This window comes from Pinus tabuliformis, chromosome 2_2 (assembly GCF_031772625.1).
Source record: "Pinus tabuliformis cultivar Carrire ecotype Pingquan chromosome 2_2, CPIR1, whole genome shotgun sequence".
Taxonomy (NCBI): domain Eukaryota; kingdom Viridiplantae; phylum Streptophyta; class Pinopsida; order Pinales; family Pinaceae; genus Pinus; species Pinus tabuliformis.
In genome coordinates, this window is record NC_142300.1 from 46869720 (window position 1) to 46891880 (window position 22161).

At 40.4% G+C, this 22161-nt stretch overlaps 1 pseudogene; it reads left to right on the forward strand.

Moving 5' to 3' along the window:
- Positions 1 to 8692, forward strand: part of LOC149191414 (eukaryotic translation initiation factor 6-2 pseudogene) — a 37504-nt pseudogene extending 28812 nt beyond the window's left edge.
- The last annotated feature ends 13469 nt before the right edge of the window (positions 8693 to 22161 follow it).

Consider the following 22161-nt stretch of genomic DNA (forward strand, 5'->3'; position numbering starts at 1 on the left):
TGACACACAAAATACCGCATTAGAAAGATCTATCTGGGGAATACAACTTTGGGATGAACAACATCAATCCATGGAACCATGTTGCTCCCAGTTTTCCAAAAAAAATGTTGTTTAGGGCCTCAAAACGGCTTTGAAAGTTCAGGCCCCAAAAGACTGCCAAAAATAGTAAATTGTGCTACAAATAAGGAAACTGAAAAACTAAAAGAAACAATGGTGGAGGTCCAAGTGGAATAGGTGAGTGGCCACCAATATCCACCTAGATCAAAGCAACATGTTATGTATGAGTCAAGGGCTCATGTTGTTATTGTTACTTTGGGAAATAAGTTATACAGGATACTGAAGGTAGCACTGCCTACTGCCATCTCTTTGGTTACTGCAAAACAATGCAGTAAGCTCATTTCCATAACCGGAAAATTTGTTTTCCTGATGATACGCCCTCAAGAAAAGAAGAATATAGTGGCCACGACCTCCGGACAGGGCCCCTCTACACAACAACAACAGATGAACAAGGTCATGAGGAGTATGAGGACATCTTCACCTCCCCCGCAGGGGTGCCTCTCCACTGCTAGGTCAAGCACTCCATCGATCTGACCCCAGGTGCACCACTGCCTAATGGACCAATCTATCGGTGCTCTGTTCTGGAGAATGACAAAATCAAGAGGTAGATTTAGGAATTACTGCAGAAAACTCACATCCGACATAGTTCATCACCCTGTGGCAACCCGATCATGTTGGTACAGAAGAAGGATGGAAGTTGGAGACTCTGTATTGACTATCGGGCGCTAAACAAGATCACTATCCAGAATAGGTGCCCGATCCCATGAATTTATGACATTTTGGACCAAATGAAGGGGGCAAAATATTTCAGCAAGATCGACTTGAATTCAGGATATCACCAGGTACCAATCGAACCCTCCAATGTGTGGAATACTGCCTTCAAAGCCAAGGAAGGCCTTTTCGAATGGTTGGTTATGCCTTTCGGGTTGACGAATGCTCCTACAACATTCATGAGTTTGATGGATGAAATCTTGTGGCCATTCACCAACTCATTTGTAGGGGTATACTTGGATGACATCCTGATCTTCATCCAAAGTTGGGAAGAGCACCTCCATCACACCTGATAGGTTCTCCAAACACTACGGCAACACAACCTATCTGCCAATTTGGAGAAATGCACTTTTGGCATGACCCAAGTTCAGTATCTGGGATACATTATTGATGAAAGGGGGGTGCATGTGGATCTAGCCAAGATCCAAGTCATTTGGGATTGGCCAGCTCCAACCACTCTGACAGAGCTCCACAGCTTTTTGGGTCTTACCAATTTCTACCGCAGGTTTGTGTTTGGATTCTCTCATATCACTTGGCCCTTGAGTCAAGTCACCAAGGGAGGAGCAAAAGAAAATTTCTTTTGGTCTGAATCTCAACAGAAGGCATTCACAGAGTTTAAACATTGCCTTTGTCGCCACCAATGCTCGCATTACGAGACTTGCAATAGCCATTTGAGGTCGAGACAAATGCCTCTGACTATGCTATTGGGGCAGTCCTTACTCAACATGAGCATCCAGTGGCATATTATAGTCAGACACTTTCAGACACAATCCGAAAGTATCCCACTTATGACAAAGAGATGTATTCCATTGTCCAGGCCTACCGACAATGGAAGCATTACATTTTGGGGAAGGAAACGGTCATCCACACAAACCACTGGTCCCTACAATTCATACAGATGCAAGGGAAGTTGCAGAATGATCACCATCAGAAGTGGTCCACATACCTGCAACAGTTCCATTTGAATATCAAGTGTAAGAAGGGAAGCACCAATAATGTTGTAGATTACCTCAACCGACCACCGATCATGGCATTAACCACCGTGCTCAACTCTTATGGTCATGAGACTTCTGATTGGCCACTTATCTACAAAAGCAACCCAGAATTCGGCCACACATACCAGACGCTCTTGGAAGGTCAGCATGTTCTAGATTTTCACCTCCAGGATGCCCTGTTATGCCACCTGGGTCACCTTTGTGTTCCTTCAAGTGAGTGTGCCAAGATGATTTGGGAAGCACACTATAGTCAGGTTGCTGGGCATTTCAGGGTCGAGAAAATGGTGGCTGTACTATAGAAGTATTTCTATTAGTCGAATCTTCGATGGGACATCGGGAAGTAAATCAGATCCTGCACTGCCTACACCATTTCAAAACCAACTATCAAGAAGCAAGGCCTCTATACTCTGTTGCCTACATCTAGTCGACCTTGGGAATCCATCTCCATGGATTACATGTCGGTCCTTCCTTCTACTAAACATGGCAATGACTGTGTTTTTGTGGTCGTCGATAGATTCTCGAAGATGGCCATTATGGCAACCTGCAAGAAGAATATCACAGCAGAAGCCACTGCTAAACTCTTCTTTGAATGAGTGTGGGTACACTTTGGGATCCCACAACCTATCATCTCCGATCGAGACAACAGGTTTCTTAGTGCATTTTGGTCCAGTCTCTGGTCAATGCTGGACGCCAATCTTATTAAGTCCACAACTTTCCATCCCCAAACTGATCGCCAGACAAAGGTCGTCAATAGGATGATCGTACACATTTTGCACATGTACAACTCAAATAATCCATGCACATGGGATGAGAACCTCCCCTATTTCTAGCACAGCTATGACCGGGCTCTCCACAGCCTGACTGGCCCTAGCTCCTTTTAGGTGGGCTTGGGATTCCAGCCACTATGTCCCATTGATGTGGCCATGCCATTTGCAGCTACTGAGGTAGATTCGGCTCATGTCCAGTCTGAAACCAATAAGGCAAACAATTTTATTGAGCACATCCAACATATTCACCAGTAGGTACATGACATTTTGGAGAAATCAAATGCCAAATAAAATCAACGACATGATCAACATCGGTTGCCACACAAGTTTCAGGTGGGCGACAAAGTCTGGTTGCATTTGCAAAAGGAACGCCTTACCGGAGCCTATCGGAAACTTATACCACTCTGATATGGTCCGTACACCATCACCAAGGTTGTGGGAGACAATGCATTTGAGCTCAGCATTCCCCCATTCCTTGGCCTACACCTAGTGTTCAATGTGGACCACCTTCAACCATACTTCCCACCATTGCTAGACACATCAGACATTGCAGAACAACTCACACTTACAGAGTTAAATCCAGATTGCATGGAACAGGCCACAACTAATCAGATCATGGACACACAGAGCAAGAACACCCGACAGCAAAGGATCCAACTATATCGAGTTGTCCAAGCCAGCCAACTCCTTCACCAAGGCAAGTGGCTTACCAGGGTCCAAGTTCAGCAGAAGTTTCCTCATCTCATGGAGGAACTCAACACAATGGGGACCATTGCTTCCTAAGGGGTGAGGAATGATCCAGGTAGATATTGGTGGCAACGCACCTATTCCACTTGGACCTCCACCATTGTTTCTTTCATTTTTTCAGTTTCCTTATTTGTAGAACAATTTACTATTTTTGGTAGTTTTTCGGGTCTTGAACTTCCGGAGCCGTTTTGAGGCCCTAAACGACATTTTTTGGGTAAATATAGGAGAAACATTGGTCCATAGTCCAATTCTTCTCATCCCAAAGTTGTAGTTCTCAGATAGATCTTTCTAACGAGGTATTTTGCGCGTCAAACGGAGATCGTATGCCAAAGTTACGACCCCGGGAAGTTGATGTACCAATTTACCCAAGACGGGGCACATAGTTTGGCGCTTCATCTCCTAGGGTTAGGTTTTTGGATGTTTAGGGTTTTCCATTGTTTCTCAACAATAAATAGGCCTTTGAGCCTCATTCTAAGATAGTTAAGAGGCATGTAGCTGCCACATCTCTTCTTAGAGATAAGCTACCATTGCCCAATCTAGTTTATTTCCATTTTTGTTTGTAAGCGTATTTCAATATTTTACATCAATGAAATGAAGTACTATTTCTATTGCATCTCTATATTTATGGTCATATATGTAATTTGTTGCATTCCTATTTAAATCCAGATCACCTTCTATGCCGACTAAGCTTCCCTCAGACATCCCAAAGTTTGAGGGTAATGCTGGAGAAGATCCTACCAACCATGTCTGATCCTTCCACATGTGGTGTTCATCCAACTCCATTACCGATGACTCCATTCATCTTCGGCTTTTCCAACAAATGCTCACTGGAGACACTGCAAAATGGTATGTAGACCATCCTGTCACATCTCATTCCATTTTCATGACGCTTGCTAAAGCGTTTCTTTCATATTTCCAGTTACCTCTCCAGTACGACACTAGTATGGAGCTATTGACCTCATTCCGTCAGTCCTCCGCCACTCGCCTTTCCAACCATATTCAAGAGTGGCGTCAAAGGAGGAGCACATGTCATGCGCCACCCTTCAAAGACTATGTCTATCTAGATTGGTTTCTTAGGATTCTTTTAGCACCCATTCGAAAAGATGTCGTGTCCCATTTTCCTCGGACCAATGAAGAATCTCTCCAAACCGCTCTAAGATATGACATGATTTAAGTGCAATCTGGTTATGTCTATATTGTCATTCTAGACCTCCCTCGTCCTAGAAGTGCCAATGCACCTGGGACATCTCACGCCGTTGAGGTATCTTTGGAACCCTTTCACATCCTTCACCATATACTCAACAAAGTTATGACTATTTGCAGGGGGGCACCAGTTCCTCTAACACTAATGCCCCACCTGCTAGCAACATGTTTTCAGGACCCCAACCTGTCTACCAAATGGTTTCTCCTCCTTATGCACATTCGATCGCTCCAACCCCTCAAGCATTAACATTGTAGCCTCCCATGCATCCTCTGCCCCAAAACCCACCGCCCCCTCAGGGTCAAGTGTTTGCATAGTAGACTACGATCAATCCCAAAAATTCAAAGAAAAATAATAAGGGAAAAGGTAACAAGGGTAACCAGGGTAATCAAGGTAACCAACCTAGTGAACCCCAGGGGAACCAGCCTAACACCAAAAACCAGCAATAGGGCAATCAGCCCAAGCAGAACAAGGTTATTCATACGAACAAGCCTTGCGCATGTTGTGGTGTACATGGCCATTATACACATGAGTGTCATCTCTTACCCCAGATGCGCCAAATGTGGGAAGCTCAAGCAGTTTCTAAAGGTCAACAATAGCCTCAGAATCCTACGTCATCTCAACCAGCAGTGCTTACAAATCCTTTCCCTCAGCAAGGATTTGTCACTGCTCAACCTCAGCCAGGTCAAGCATCCCATCCCCCCCAACCTTTTGGTCTTGGTGACTACCAGATCCTTATGATGAATTCTGATGAGGTTAACCCCTCTAATATCAACCTGCAAACTTGATCGCGTCAATATGACAAGACATCGACTTCGTATGCCACTGAGTCCAAAACCAAAGCATCTGTTGAGCCTCTTACGACACAAAATGGTCCGTTACAAATCCCTCAACCTAAAATTGAGGCCATTCCCAAGATCCGAAAGGGACCATTACGTCGTAACATGACTTCCAACCGAGTTGCCCATACATAAAGTATAGTAGACAACTTGGTGCAATCACCTGCCGCCATGTCGACACTGGAAGTACTCCAATCGTGCCTGTCTCAAAAGAAAGCTCTATTAACTGCCTTGGGTGCAGCAGATCCTTCTAACGATCGTTTGATTGTCTTCGCTATTGATACATCAGAACATCTGCCATTGCCTTCATCTGTTGCTTTCCAGATACCAGTTAGAGCCTGTAATGCCATCATCTCCCAATGCATTATTGACAAAGGTGCATCCACCTGTGTGATGTCCTTTGTCGTTTGGAAACAACTTAAGTCACCTAAGTTGTCCAATCCACCATCACTTTTGCGTGCTTGGGACAGACACTCCTCCCAACCCCTTAGCATGTACCACAACTGTCTAGTGACCCTTGTGGGAAAGACTGTTCATGTTGACATTGAGGTTCTTGATGCCCTTTTGGATTACAACATTCTCTTGGGTCGTAGTTACACATATGCCATTTCAACCATAACATATGTGGTTTTCCACAAGATGTGCTTCCCCCATGAAGGGAAGATCGTTAGTATTGATTAGTCGACTTACTACTAGCCAGCATACGTGACCTCCCCCGAGTCCATTATCTCGTCAATGTCAGATAGCAATCCTCAACTCCTCTCATCGGTGTTTCACCTGGAGTCTATAAAGATTGCTCATTGTTGGGTGCTTTCCCTAGTCCTCCCCCTCTCATCTCAGAGCCTAACTCCTTGAGTGTTTGCATGTTACAAGCATCGCGAGCTGCTCTCAAGTAGTCTGGTACATCTGATTAACAGCCAACTCCTCAGTACCCTACAGTTTCCATCCCAGCTGAGCCCTCCGGATCCACCCCACCAGGACCTCCTCTGTTTGTGGGTGCCTCTCCTATGTTTCCACCAGGCACTGTTCCTCCAGGTCTCAACCATCCAAGAGCTATTCCGTAGGGACATTACCCTGCAGGTCAGATACCTTTTTAATTTCCCCCTATGGGATTATTTTATGTCCCTATCATGGCTTTGCTGGTCCTTCCTAACATGACTTTGGGGATCCCAATATGGTACATCGATCCCCCTACAAGAATTCTGCCTAGTCAACTAAGACCTTATCATGCATTGACCCTGATTCAACCAGTCCCTACGGCCCATGTCGATGCTTCAGTTCCATCACAACCTCAACATGAACCCACTCCTATTGTGAAATCATCCAAATAGGAGGGAAAATCTAAGAGGAAAGAACCTAAGGACAAGGCTCCCCAAGCTCCTCCAGCCCCTAAGGCCTAAAGTCATCACCTCCGTGTGCTTTGTGTAAAGTTGTTTGGCATGCCACCAATAAATGTCCCGAGCTTCCCCATCTCAAACCTTTGGTTCATGAAACGTTCCCTAAGTCAAATATCCCTAAGGTCTAGGTTAACTTACTGAGTCCACTCAAGAAACTCAGAATGTTGCGCACAAATCAACCTTGTGCCCTATGTGATCATCATGGTCACTATTCCCATTGTTTCCCTCGTCTCGATGAATTTCGCGATTCCCTTGAGGCACTTTGCAAATACAAGGACACTCGTAGTGGACCATCTACTCCTCTACCCGTGAATTCTGGTACCACTAGTCAACTTGAATAGGGGGACTCTAGTCCCACCATCATGATCCCCCCCCCCGATGTTGAGATGATGGACACCACGGGCCATATCCTTTACCTATCGTCATCCTTCAGTTCCTTGAAGCCAAACCTTTATGAGGTTTCTGTACACGCTTCTCTCAAACCTATTTCGACATAATCCCAGGTCTCAATATCCGTAGATCCTCCATCTACTAGCTCGTCATCTACCATTCAAGAATATGTGTATGTGAACCTTATTTCTCAGGTTGATGCACCAGGTACCGTCGTTGCACCATGTAGTCAGTCTTCCTCCCGTCCTCCCATCTTCCATTCTGATGAAGACATCATCGAAGCTATGTCTACCCCTTATTACCCTTGCACTTAGGCAAGAGGGCATATTTCTAGGTAATTCTAAAGGCCATTTCCTTCCTAATTCTCCCAATGCACTCTATCTCAAGAAATGTCACTCATAGCACATCCCTTTGATTTGCATGTGTTAGCCTCTCTCATAAAACAATAATAAATCCAAAAATAAATTAATTAATTAAATATTCCAAGTTAGGAATTTGTGCCTAACTCTTGGGTTGTTCCTCTAAGATAGGAGTTAGTTTAGGTAACTCCTATATTGGTGTGTGTCTAGTGAGAAATTATCTCAACCAAAGGAGAAATTATCTCAACCAAAAGTGTCTAAGATAGCACGCACTATCTTGAGAACACTGTCTCTCATCTATTTATTTGTAACACTATATTCAATTATTTTAAAATGTGTAGTGAGAGAGAAGCATGAGGCTTCAGCCTTTTTCCGCCAATATTTTGTCTCTGGTTTTTATATGTGTTTTCCTGTAATCTCTTTGAGTTAATTTCTTTTTTCAATATGTGGTATCAGAGCATTTTTACAGCACATTTGAGGCAGAGTTGGCAGATGTTATTCCTGTTGTGAAGACATCTATAGGAGGCACCAGGATTGTTGGCCGTCTTTGTGCTGGGAACAAAAATGGTCTTTTGCTGCCAAATACAACTACCGACCAAGAGCTTCAACACCTGAGGAATAGTTTGCCTGATGAAGTTGTGGTGCAACGTGTTGAAGAACGACTATCTGTGCTTGGCAATTGTGTGGTGTGCAATGATCATGTTGCTCTCATTCATACCGACCTGGACAGGGAGACAGAAGAATTAATAGCAGACGTTCTAGGAGTTGAGGTTTTCAGGAAAACTATTGCGGGAAATATTCTTGTTGGGAGTTATAGTGTTTTCTCCAATAAGGGTGGTCTGGTCCATCCACACACTTCAATAGAAGATCTGGATGAATTATCAACTCTTCTTCAAGTACCTCTTGTGGCAGGCACTGTCAATCGTGGAAGTGAAGTAATAGGCGCTGGAATGATTGTAAATGATTGGACAATTTTTTGTGGTCTGGACACAACTGCAATTGAATTGTCTGTTATCGAAAGTGTTTTCAAGTTGAGAGAATCACAACCTAGTTTATATTCTGGGTTAATTGGTGATTGTCCAGTCAAATTTGGTAAAGCCGATAACTCTAGCGGTAAAGCTTGGTGCTTTAAATATTTATGTTCTAGATCTATCACATTGGACTGGTGACTGATACGGCTTTGAAGCTTGTTTAGCACTTTATTATATTTTGGATTATGGTTGCGACTCTTAAAATATACAGTAACAATATTTCATCCTCTTCTCTCATCCCTCATCGCTATTGCAATTCCTATTATTTGAATTCGGTTTGTGTTTGTTACACATTCCATCCATGCAATTCTATGAGGACTGAATTATTCTTAAAGGGGAAAATTTCATCATCTACAAACCTGGATTATTCTCACAAGTTTAAAGACAGAAATTGTTAATTCTGGACCAGCAATTGATTATTTTGGTGGCTGAATATTACACCTGTTGGTTAACAGTTGAGATCTTCATCTTTGGAGGACCGAATTCCTTTTCTGAAGAAGGCAAGTTTATCATTTATACGCCTGATTCTTCTCTTTATAACTGAAGGTTGAGCTTGACATATTTATGGGTAAGTTTCTTGGCCGAGTTCTGCTCTTGGTGTGGCTATTGTAGTGTCCTGAGCGTTTGTTTGTGCATTTAGCCAGCGTGGAATATGGTTAAGTGATATTTCAACATGTGATAAATTATTTTTTATGTTTGGGAGTAATAAGGTGATAATGTATGATTTTTAGGAGAAATAAGGAGTGAATAAAATTATTTATTTTTAATGGAGAGATAAGGTAAATCTTATTTTGTAATTTTGGAGCAATAAGTGTGCATTTTTTTAAGTGTGGAGTGACAAGTGAGATTCTTTTATAAAGTAAGGGATTATTTCCCTGTAATGGAGTGATAAGGATTGAGTTTTCTTTCTCTGTAAGTTTGAAGTGATCGGTTTTTCAAAAGAAAGCTCATTGATATAGGAGGTTGAGTCAGGTTTTTGAACGCATTTTCTTCCAAATTTGTGAGTGTCAAATTCTCATTGTTTGAGAAAGCTTTCATGGCAATGTTGTAAAAGATGAAAGGTTGATGATCTCAATACTCAATAAAGACATATTATTTGTGGTGATTGTGTCCAAGATCCGCCCGAAATTGAATAAGGGGATCTTAGGTACACCATGTGTATTTGTGATGGCGAGTGTTTTTATGGCTTCATGTTGTTGCTTATGATTTGTGTCTAGTTTTGACACATAAATGATCTCATTTAACACACATAATGTTCAATGCAAGCAAGCACAACACTTGTAACAAAATAGCTTCAAGGAAGGATAATTAAGCTCAACATATGCATTGCATCACTACAACAAATAATCAAAGTTTTCAACATCGGCATTCTACCTCAACAAACAAATTCACTCAATACAATCAAGTTCATGAATCTGCAGACTCCAGCATTTCAAAGCAATGTCTACATCACTACAATCAAGTTAATGAATCTGTAAACTTCAACGTTTCAAAGCACAGTCTACATCAACATTGTTGAACTTGTAATCAAACTCAAATTACATTGAATTGTAAGGGTGCATTCTCGGTTGAAAACGACACCCAAGCCTTGAATTGAGTCAAATTGAATTCATTGTAGTGAGTCATTGAAATTATTGTAAGCTTTTTTGGGTGCATTTTCGACAGTGTTCGACACCCTTCTTTTAAAGCACAATCAAATGAGTCCATGAGTTTTAACTCTAACGCAAACAAGCAACAAGTTCACATCTCCTGCAAGCGAGCATGAGTATTCATTCAAGCAATTTGTGTCAAAATAGTACAAAGTTCAAACCTTCAACCGAGCCAGAGTGAAGATCATCAAAGCAACCAAGCAAGTTCCACTCTAACACCAATCAAGCAAGTTGAGATCGACATCAAGCGAGCGTAGCTATTCCTTCAAGTGAGCGTGAAGTCATCAAGTAAGGCAAGTGAGCATTCACACAAACACAATCGTCATCAAGCGAGTGTGAATTCCAGAGTTTAAGCAAGAAAGTTCTACAACTCTAGCAAGTGTTCTCAGCAAGTACAATAAGCAACAAATCAAGCGAGCATGCCATTCAAGTCCCATAACAAACGAGCTTGTCATTCAAGTAACAAAATCAAGTGAAACAGTTCAAAGCACGACATCTACGACAAGAGAGCCTGATTTCAAGTGAGCAAGTTCAGATGGCGCAACATATTCAGTTGTTAAACATTCTTCACAATTTGATCATCTCCAGTGATGAAGACATGGTGCACATCAGCAAAGAAACTCTTGCTGATATTTCACGGCATCTACAACAAACACATGAAACCATTGAGTTTCTTCAACTAGAATCGCAACTACAAAGAGATGAGTTGCAACAGAAAAGTGCTTCTTCTAGGTCATTCAACCATACAGATGAAGATAAAGATGTTGATTCCAAATCACTCATCCAAACAACTTCAAGTGTCGAAGTTGTTCATGATCAAATTCAAATTTCTTCCAAATCCATCATCAAGCCCTGGGAAGAAATTCAAAATAACAAGAATCGACAAGGCTTAAGATATGTCACTAATGGCACCAACTTACATATCCCATATTATTCCAAGCCAATTAAGTTTGTGAGTGTAGGATTTCTTGAACAACTCATCTCAGAAGGTTCTGAGAAAATTGCAGACAAACAGAATTGCATGCAACCTGAAGTTCATGTCCAACCGAAATGCTCTCATTGTCAAAGAGCCGGTCATATGGAAGATCAATGTTTTGATCTCCATCCGTGTTGCCATTGTGGCAAGCCCAATCATTCCTCAGAAAAATGTCGCAACCAACAAAAATCAGCCAGATTGAAGATACATTATGAATGGATTGATCCTTGGGAATGGTCATCCACAGTCAAACGATTGTCTTAGTTCTACAACCGACTACAATCACACATAGTGCAGCCAGCAGTGGATAGATGATGGTACTCTCATGCAGTTGAATGAGGGAGTACAACAGTGAAACTCTCCTACACTTGAAGGGGGGGAGTTCAAATATCTTTTGGAGAAGATTGTCTCTCCTTTAAACTGACAAAGGGGGGAAAATGTCAATGAAATTGACAAGTGGTTGTCAGATTGAAAGTCTCGACAACATCAGCGAAGCAGCCAGTGGGCATCTTCATTAGCCAGTGGGCATTTGTCATCAGCAGTGAGCATCAGCAAATTCGCCAATGGGCGATCGACAGCGAAAGCAGCAGTGAGCAGCTTTCATCATAGCAAAAGAAACATTGAGTTGTTTTTCGACATCTTCAGCCAATGGGCGATCATCATCAGCAAATACGCCAGTGGGCATTGTGTCAGTGGACACTAGATGCTGTTTTCAAGCAAAGGACAGTTGGATCCTTTTGTGGCTTGGCACATGATGGAATTGTCAAGTGTCCTTCCAAGATGAATCAGTCATGCAGCTGACTCAGTCTCTTCATATTGTAATTTCTTCAGCATCCAGATTTAGCGGTTTTTTCAGACAATGTTTTTGAGGATCAACATGAGAACTTGGAAGATGGTTCCTCGTTCTTATTTTGGATTTATCATTGAAGGGGGGAATGTTAGCCTCTCTCATAAAACAATAATAAATCCAAAAATAAATTAATTAATTAAATATTCCAAGTTAGGAATTTGTGCCTAACTCTTGGGTTGTTCCTCTAAGATAGGAGTTAGTTTAGGTAACTCCTATATTGGTGTGTGTCTGGTGAGAAATTATCTCAACCAAAGGAGAAATTATCTCAACCAAAAGTGTCTAAGATAGCACGCACTATCTTGAGAACATTGTCTCTCATCTATTTATTTGTAACACTATATTCAATTATTTTAAAATGTGTAGTGAGAGAGAAGCATGAGGCTTCAGCCTTTTTCTGCCAATATTTTGTCTCTGGTTTTTATATGTGTTTTCCTGTAATCTCTTTGAGTTAATTTCTTTTTTCAATAGCATGTCTTTATTTCTGCTATGAAGTTAGGTAGATTGCATCATCTCATTCATTGTCTTTTGCACCTTTCAAATGGATCCATGATCCACGCCTTATATCGGTCACACCGACGGTGCGAGTCACTTCTTCTGGAACCTAGCCTCGGTAGCCTAGGTCAATTTTACCCCCTTACATACGTTAGTCCTTTTGAACGACTTGTGAATTGGATTTGCCACCAATAATCAAGCTGAATATGATGGAGTGATAGGTTTGTTAGATGATTCCCTTGCTCATCGCATCCTTCATCTTCATGTTCGTTTAGATTCCTTGCTACTTGTCATGCAATTGAATGGTGTGTATCATGTGCATAAATAAGTCCTATTTAGAAAATATCTATGAGTTAAGTTGTTAGTACGTGAATTTGAAACCATTACTTTCAGTCATGTTCCTAGAGCCCAAAATAACTATGTAGATACCATTGCAAATAACATCCTCTATTTTCATTTATCACATGTATACCATAGAAGACAACCATAAAACACAACACATGGCGAACCATCATCATCATATAAAAATGCATAATCATATTATGTATCACATAAAACATACAAGTGTTTGGAGCCCATAGCTCTAAATACATCCAGTACGCCCATAGCATACTGGGGGGTCACATAGGCCCCTACATCTCCTTATCATCCTTTGGAGGATCTCGTGCCAAGTTGGGCTGAGATGCTTGAATCCCTTTTTCGAGCACTCAGAACACAATGGTGCTCCACAAACTCCTCTTGCTAGGGGGCATCATTCCCACCTTTGCATACTAGATCAGTCCCCTCCATCACATATGTTTGTGGGTAGTATCCCATGCTTAGGGGCATGATGGTTTTCCCCTGGCCATCTTCTCAATTGATTAACATAAGTCTCGGCCTAGATCCCACTGGATCTAGGTATGGTCGATTATCCTCCCATTCCTTGGATAGTTTGTCCTACCGACCTCTCCGGCGAGCCATATGCACATCGCATATCATAGACGTTTGATACCATATCTTCAAATATTATACTCTATGTCCACATAGTCCCCATGTTTGACTTAGTGGGTGAGGATGATTCTAGACCTCCTCTAGTAGTTCATTCTTGTTTTCCTCTTCCCTTAATTCTTCACCAGGAACCATCGTTCCAAGAAGCATTAAGGCCATCTTTAGACAAGTAAGGCCACTTGCCTGAAAGTCGCAGATCCTAATTCTGATGGTCAGTTTTTCCGTTATGATCTCCACAAGATTTTGGGCATTCTCCTCCCCTAAAATTGTAGGGAAAACACCCTTTTATAGGAAAACCCACAGTTTTTCTATCGCACATTTGACCAAATCGGAGCTCAATTTGATGAACCATCAGCACTATTGGAAATCTCTCCTTGAGTACTATAATGGGTATTTCTCAGTTTTTGATGATTTGATACTTCACCAGGAAATCATTTTTCCAAGAAGGGTCACTTCATCGCCTCTCGAAATCGAAATTCTTCATATGTGACACTTGTACTTTTGTGACCACCTTCCCTTGGCACTTGTCATCTCATGTGTCAATTTTCGTCATGATTAACCATATTTTACTCATCTTTTCATGGTCCCCACCGGGCCTATTCTGTGTGGCAATGTCATTGACTCACCCTTATTCAAAGCATCCATGATGAGTCTCCCTTGCATCCATGGAGTCTGTTTCACATCCCATTCTATCATGTCAGAGTATTCCATCCATATTTTCATATCATTCATCATGTGTTACCCATTTTGACCTCCAGTCATATTGTCCCCATCCCCTCCGGAGTTGAGTCAGTCACTGTCAGTTCAACCATGCACTTTATGCTCTGACAAGGGAAGTCATTTGTTTGTCCCTCAATACCACTTTTCCCATTATCCTTGATATCAGTCCATCAGTCACATTACTATTTTCCCTCATGCCTTAGTTGAGGATCCTCATTGCCTCACCTATAGCGGGTCTTATTCTGTCGACATTAGCTCATTTATTCCAGAAAAACGGCCTAGAGGACAGCGTATCTTGGTTCCAACTTCCATTCTTGTTCAGCACCTCGGATCAAGCAAAGGGACTCATTATTTCCCTTTGACTTGATTGTTTCATGTTCATGATCCATACACTTGATGGTCTAGTCACACAACAGATTGTACCAGTAATTCCCAGGTGTGTGTGAGATGTTTCAGACCTCATGAGGGGGTGGCCCCTTAGGTAGCCCCCCACATGCACAGATTCATTCCTATTATGCTACAGCCTCAAATGCAGTTCTACAGATTTGATGGGTTTGGTTCCTACCAATTGCAGGGTTCATAGCATGCACGTCTCCTTCAAATGATCCATTTAGTTTTGCAGAGCCCTTCCCTATTTAGCAGGGTTTCTTCGGTTGTTTTACCCTCCCTCCCACACATTTTTTTGGGGGAAGGGCCATTATATCTCATGTACTCAGATAATATTGTATTCAGTCCTTGCTCATGTTTTTCCAGGTGCATTATGTATATGGGACACATTGTATTATTTTATGGCTCTGTTATGCCATCATGTCATGTATCATTTAGCATGTACTTCATTGCTCAGTTTTATGTTTCTGGGCGCACCATTATTTTTGTACTAAGTTATCTCGGCGGGTATGGGTATGCCTCCCCCACCTCATTGAGGTCTGGTACCACAACATAAAAGGAGACTTGCATTAGTCTCGCCCCCTCTGTCCCTATCCTCTTTCACTTCAGCTTTATTGGTCTCTCTCTCTCTCTCTCTCTCTCTCTCTCTCTGACTCCCATGTGTTGTCTAGTGATTGTGTCTTTACAACGTACTTTGGTCATACGTTTTTCTCCTAACACTCGTATGTTGGGGGCCAATCTGTTATCACCAAAAAATTGATCATCTAGCCTAATTTACTAGATGGATCGAAGTACACCATGTAAAGCCAATTTTACCATAGTAAAATTGCTTTCACTATGAGAAATTACTTAATAAACCACCTTTGTTAAGTAATTTATAGTTAAACCCATGAAGAATAATTAAATAAATCACAACTTATTTGATTTTATTCTAAGAATAATTAATTAAACCATTGTTCAATTATTATTCCTTGTCATATTTGACCCAATTATGAAAAATCAATAGATAAATCATTAATTTTCTTATTTTTCTCTAAGAATAATTAATTATTTTTCTTTGTCAAATTTGACTAAATCCCTTGGGAATAATTAAATAAATCATTATTTGTTTATTATTCCTTAACCAATTTCTTGAGATGATAAATAAATCAATTATTTATTTATTATTTCTAAATAAAAGTTTAAATATTTTTTCCCTCCTAACCAAATATAATAAAATATTCCAAGTGGTTATTCCAAGAATGGGGTTAATAATATTTTATTATTGCTCATTATTCGAGGATAACTCAATTTTTTTTATAAATAGAAGGATTTTCCATTCATTATTCACTTTTGATTATTTTCATTGTTGCACTCACTATTGTAACTCTGATTATTTTCATTGCCACACACCATATTTTTGTTAGGTTTACACATTATAGAGGAGAGAGACTCTACACAAGCTGAAGACATTTGAGGATAGCCAAGAACCCTTCCCATAGAGGGGGACGGTAACATTTATTTTTTCCCTTCACAGGTGTTATAATAAAAAATATTCTTTGTATATTTGGTTTCCATTGGATGATTGGAGTTATTACTATTTATTCTTGCTGTTTAAATATGGTTGTGGCATAGATCAGGGCTTTGGCGGGTTTTGTTTCTATCAATTGTTGCATATCTACAATGTTTAGCAACCATTTATATTGTTGAGACTGTTTGTCATTCACAGTCTTAAGTGGGTTCTTTTCGTACATATTTGAGAAGAAAACACTACAACAATTATTGTTTTGTTCGATCTTTATGTTCTTCTGTTGTAAAGAGTAGAAGTAGATTCTTGTCTCTTTCTTTAGTACATAACATGAGCTTGTGAATCTACAGAATTTTCTACATAAAAATAGCTAGAGCATTAGTTAGACCAAAAGGAACTACAACAAACTCATAATGCCCATACCTAGTCTGGAAAGAAGTCTTGTAGATGTCCTCTTCTTTAATGCGTATCTGATGGTATCCTCATCTTATATCAATCTTCAATAACAAGACTGCTCCCTTCAACTAATCGAACAAGTCATCAATCCTCGGTAACAGATACATGTTCTTGATGGTCACCTTGTTAAACTGCTTGTAATCAATGCATAACCTAAGAGTACCATCCTTCTTCTTAGCAAACAATATTGGTGCACCCCAAGGTGACACACTTTGCCTAATGTATCACTTGTCTAGCATTTCCTTCAACTGCAACTTCAACTATACTAACTCTGGTGTGCTCATCCTGTATGGTGCCTTTGAAGCTGGTGTTACCCCTGGTACCAACTCAATGGAAAATTCCACTTCTCTATGAGGCATTAACTTTGAAATCTGTACTGGAAACACATCCTAAAACTGTTGTAAATCGGGTACCTTCTCAATACATCCACATCCTCAACTTCCTCATCTTTGTCACTGGAAATATGCACTGCAAATAACACACACCATTTTCTGCAACTACGCTTGGCCTGCATAGTTGTCACCATTCTAACTGATGTTGCCTTCTTCTTACACTGCAAGACTCTTTGTTCCTCGTTGTCATCCAGGCACTAAATAGCCTTGTCATAATAATCCACCTTGGTTCTATGAAGGTACAATCAATCCATACCCAAAATCATATTATATGATCCCAATGACAATACATTCAAATGTGTTGATGTAGACATACCATTCAACTCAATTGCATAAGATCTTACCCTATGATGAACTCTCTTATTTGTACCTGTAGCCAACTGCACTAACCAAGATTCAACATGCGCTTCTTTATTCAAACCACACTTATCCACCATGTCAGGATTAACATAACTATAATTAGATCTAGGGTCAATCAAAATAGAAACAGCTTAATCACAAAGCTTACCGTCCATCTCAATAATAACCTCTTGGTGATATGCCTGCCTATTATCCAACGCTGCATAAATCTCATAAACACTCTGTGCAACATCCCCCACTATCTATGCTTCCTAAGCACTGTAAATATGCATTCTACCACCCTGATGTTGTGTACAATCTCTCCAACGATGATCCTTGCCACAAGTCCAACACTTTAAAGGCTTTGAGCCTGCACCCTTGTTCTGCTCCTCATAATGAAATTCCTTTCCTATGTCAGATGCACTAAACTTCTTACGCGATGCTACATTTTCTTTGTTACTTGTATCCTCAGGCCTTGTTCACTTCTTATCCCATTTTCCTTTTTTTCTTTACATTACCTCTCTGATCCTTCTTAGTCTCAGATCTGTGCTTTTATTGCTCATAACAATACTTTCGCTTCCGAATGGCCTCCTCCAATGATATAGGCTCATCAAACTCCATCCTTTCTTTGAATTCTACTTGCAACCCACTAATGAATCTCTGAATCATCACTTTCTCCTCCTTCAGATAAGGCACATACCTCAATACTCCAAAAATCTATTAGTGTACTCCTCGTCGACCATAGATCCCATCTTTTGCTCATATAATTATTTTTCCCTATCATCATAGTATCTCTCTGATAGATAATTCTTCCTTAATAGTCTCTCAAACTCACTCCAAGACAACTCCTCTTCAAGAATACCTCTAATATTATTTACATCTTCCCACCAAATATATGCTTTACCTTTAAGGTTGAATGTATATATTCTAGCCTTCATGTTTGTTGAGTAGTCATGCAACCTGAAGAACTTAATCACCCCAAGAAACCATGCTTCAGCATCTTATGACTTCCTCATTTCCCCATCAAATGTAGGTGGATTTTCTTTCTTGAACTCATTCGAAAAATATCTCGTCACTCCTCCTGTAAGGATGATAACGATGATGACCATGATACCTGTCTGAACCAAAACTAGAATAATTCCCATGTCCATGGTCTCATCTATCAGATGTATTCAATAATATGTCATCTCTGACCGTGTCATCTCTATCTGACCTGTGCCCACTATCTGACCTACTACCATATGCCCCATTAGTGCTATCCTCCTAGCCATGCCTAATCCGAAGTGGTCCCTATCTTTGTAAGTCTGACAAACTCTGAAGGATAACTCCATTAACTTATGCTTTCTTCTCCTATGCCTACCTGATGCTATCATTATCTACTTTGCAACTCCTTATTTCTACCTTCAAACTTCTCAATGTGTTTGCTATGTTAGAAGAGTTCCCAACACCATGCTACTCATCTGATCCATAAGGAGAGTCTCCTGAACTGTAATCTACCATTTTGTATCCATTGTTATGCCTTCCTTGGAAACCACATGCCCCAAAAAGTGTACCTATGTCTGAAAGAAACTACATTTTCTAAGCTTGGCATACAACTAATGCTCTCTTAGCAATCTCAATATTGTTGCTAAGTGTTTGTCATGTTCTTCCCCATTCTTGGAATATACTAGTATGTCACCATTTAATACAATAACAAACTTGTCTAGATAAGGAAGCAACACACTATTCATCAAGCACATAAAATGTTGAGAAATGGCAACAAGAAATTCCAGTTTACTTTGTCCTTGAATTAAACTGTGAATTAAAATCAAATTTTATTCTCGTAGCAACATGTAAATAGTTTATTAAGTTTATTAAACTTAATTAGCTAAGGAATTTTGAGTTGGAAGTCTTTCTAAAGTCATGTATATGTTCTCCCTATATTATATGGATCTATGGTGAGTTAAGTATGAGTGGTAATTAGTTAACTCGTTTTATTGACTTAAGTCCAATTAAATTAGTTCCAAACTGTTTAAGGAACTAATAGTGAGTTAATGGTCAGTTGATGCATTAGTGCACTCAACTAGTGCTACTCCAGTTAACTGAAGAGTCCCTCATCAGACACTCATGCATGACGATTTTGAGAAAGACCCGGTTGAGACTAGAGTGCAGGGATAGTGTACTATTTGTTTTAGATTTTTCTAAGTTGCACTGATAGTGCATGCAATCAAGAACTAATCCTTTAAGGGATTGCACATTTTTGAGTGCATTGATTTCCCTTTAAGATGGGTTAATCAGCCATAGGAATTGTGCAAGGAAATAGGGACTTGGAGAGATGGTGAATTGGCTAAGTATTGGCCTAGTGCTTGCTTGTGAGTTGGAGATTGATTTTACTGAGTGCTGGGATTGTTCTTGAGAGAACAAGAATTGTAATCTCATCTTGATTTTTCGATATATACAATACAGATAGTGGGGTTTTGATTTGTGGCTTTCCCTGAATATTTATTATGTTATGTGTATTTGATTTTCTTCCTCTATCAATTATTGTTTTGATCGATCTTTATGTGCTTCCGTTGTAAAGAGTAGAAGTAGATACATGTCTCTTGCTTTAGTACATTGCATGAGCTTGTGAATCTACAGGATTTTCTACATGGTATTAGAGCTGAGAACAATATAATAGAGGAGATTTCGAAGTTTTTGAGTTCAGGGTTACAAGTGAAATTCGAATTTGCATTTCATACTTTAGGATCAGCAGATGGCGTTCTACGGTTTGTGGCTCAAGTATGCCTTTGAAGGCAACTCAAATTTTATAGCCTAGAGGGATAGGATGGAGACTGCGCTAGAATATAGTGGCTTGAAGAAATTCATTGATCAAGGTGTCCCCAATCCAGTAGATACGGATGCACAAAACTTGGATGAGTGGATGAAGTGTGTGGTGAAAGAAAGGCGGATAATCCTTGAGTGAGTTCAAGACCACATTGTCTCGATTCTCCATGGAAAGGAAAATCTGCATGCTATGTGGAAAACATTAACATATTTGTATCAAAACAGTAGCGACCAAAGGAAATTGGCAATGAAGGAAAAACTTCAAAAAATCAAAATGTAGAAAGGCGAGACTATTTCCAAATACTTGACAATGTTCACTCAATATCGTGATCAAATTGGAAGTGTTGGAATCATGGTTTCCAAGGAGGATATGGTGAGTCTTTCTCTTCTACGACTCCCAAAGAGTTGGCATAGTTATCACGACTCTATCAATTGTCGGGAGAAACTGCCAGATTGGGAATGACTGTGGTCGGATTTGATGCAGGAAGAGATCAGGGGGAACACCAGGGATGGCTCTTCATCAAACACTAATGATGAAGAGCATTTTGCCTTAGAAATTAAGGCGAGGAAGGGGAAAGGTAAAGCTTTCCATTCCAAATTAGATTCTTATCATGGAGGTAAGAAGAAAGATATGACGAAAGTTAAATGCTTTCATTGTCATAAGATGAGACACTTTTCTACAAATTGTCCACTCAAGGAGGCCAAGGAGAAGTCCTCAAGAGGAGCGGTGGGTCAGGCTTTGGCCTCTCAATTCGAATTGTACTTTTCCCTCATTTCAGGCATGGTGTCATTAATGTTGGGAAGTGTCTGGTACTTAGACAGTGGAGATTCATTCCACATGACTGGCGACAAAGAGTTATTCAATGACCTAGAGGAGAAATATTTCTAGATGCATATCGAGATGGGTGATGATGGGAAGTATAATGTTTATAGATTGGGCATGATTTCTTTTCACAGGGAGCATGGGGCTCCACTCGCCTTGAAGAATGTTATGTATGTACCTAGGTTGAAGAAGAACTTGGAATATGTTTCCATGCTTGAGGATAAAGGCTATGATGTGATATTCTCGAAAGTAAAGGCATTCCTTCGACACATTGCCATGGGTCAAGTAAAGAAGATAGGGATTTGTGTGAAGAATCTTTATAAGCTGGAGGTAGAGGAGTGTGTTGCTTTGATTTTAAAAGCAGAAAAGATGCAGAGCCGATACATTGGCGAGTTGGGGCACATGTGATTGGGCCACCTACATCATGGGGTTTTAAAGATATTGCAGAAAATATCAATTGGTCTTCCCAAAGGTACACTTGAGCAAGTTGATACATGTAAAGGGTGTACTTTGGGAAAATACACCAAATCTTCTTTTGGAGATAGAGGCAGTCGAGAAGAGTCTATTCTAGAGCGAGTTCATTCAAATGTGTGTGGACCAATCTTGACAGCATCCACGACCAAAAACAGGTATTATGCTATATTTGTTGATGACTATTCTCATAAATGTTTGATATTTTTCATGCAAAAAAAGGTTCAAACTTTCACAAAGTTTTGTGAGTTCAAAGCATTGGTGGAGAAAGAGTCGGGAAATAAATTTAAATCTCTATGGAGTGATAATGGTGGTGAGTATGTCTCAAATGATTTTAAGAACTTCTATGCAGCAGAAGGGATTAAACAAGAGTTGACAGCACCACATAACCCTCAACAAAATGGGGTGGCCGAGAGGAAGAACATAATCATAGTAGGGGCAGCGAGGGAAATGTTGCATGATCAGGGCCTCCCACTACACTTGTGGGTTGAGGCATGAAACACAGTGGTTTATGTTCAGAAGCATAGCCCACATTGAATACTTGAGATGAAGACACCAAAGGAAGCTTATTCCGATAAGAGGCCATATGTTGGTCACTTTAGGATTTTTGGGTCATCGGTATATTTCCATGTGACCAAAGATGCACAGAAGAAGCTTGACTGTATAAATTCCCACTGTAGATCAACAGATTATGCAATAGACTAAAGTAAATACAAGATCTACTTCTACAACAAACTTTGCGGAAGCTTAATC